The following is a 299-nucleotide window of genomic DNA, read 5'->3' as shown; positions in this document are numbered from 1 at the left end:
ATAATTTAAAAAATCAATGGGAAAAATATCCTCCGGTAAGGATTAACAACAACAACAAAAAAGTGAGAAAGTCATCCTTCTCACAAGATGTTTTATCAGTCAAATTCTGATAAGTTGTAGGTCTAATTTATTTACTTTTTCATCCTCAACTTTGTCAAAGAAAGAAAAAAGACATCATGAAGATCTAAAGATAAAATAGTCTAAAACTAAAATTTTGGAGCAAAAGCCAAACTTGCAAATGCAATATTTAAAAAAAATGAAATGTGCCTAATTCATAAATGCATGCAATTATTTTACTC

This window comes from Myotis brandtii, unplaced genomic scaffold, assembly GCF_000412655.1.
Source record: "Myotis brandtii unplaced genomic scaffold, ASM41265v1 scaffold3, whole genome shotgun sequence".
Classification (NCBI taxonomy): Eukaryota; Metazoa; Chordata; class Mammalia; order Chiroptera; family Vespertilionidae; genus Myotis; species Myotis brandtii.
This window is presented reverse-complemented; position numbering follows the sequence as displayed.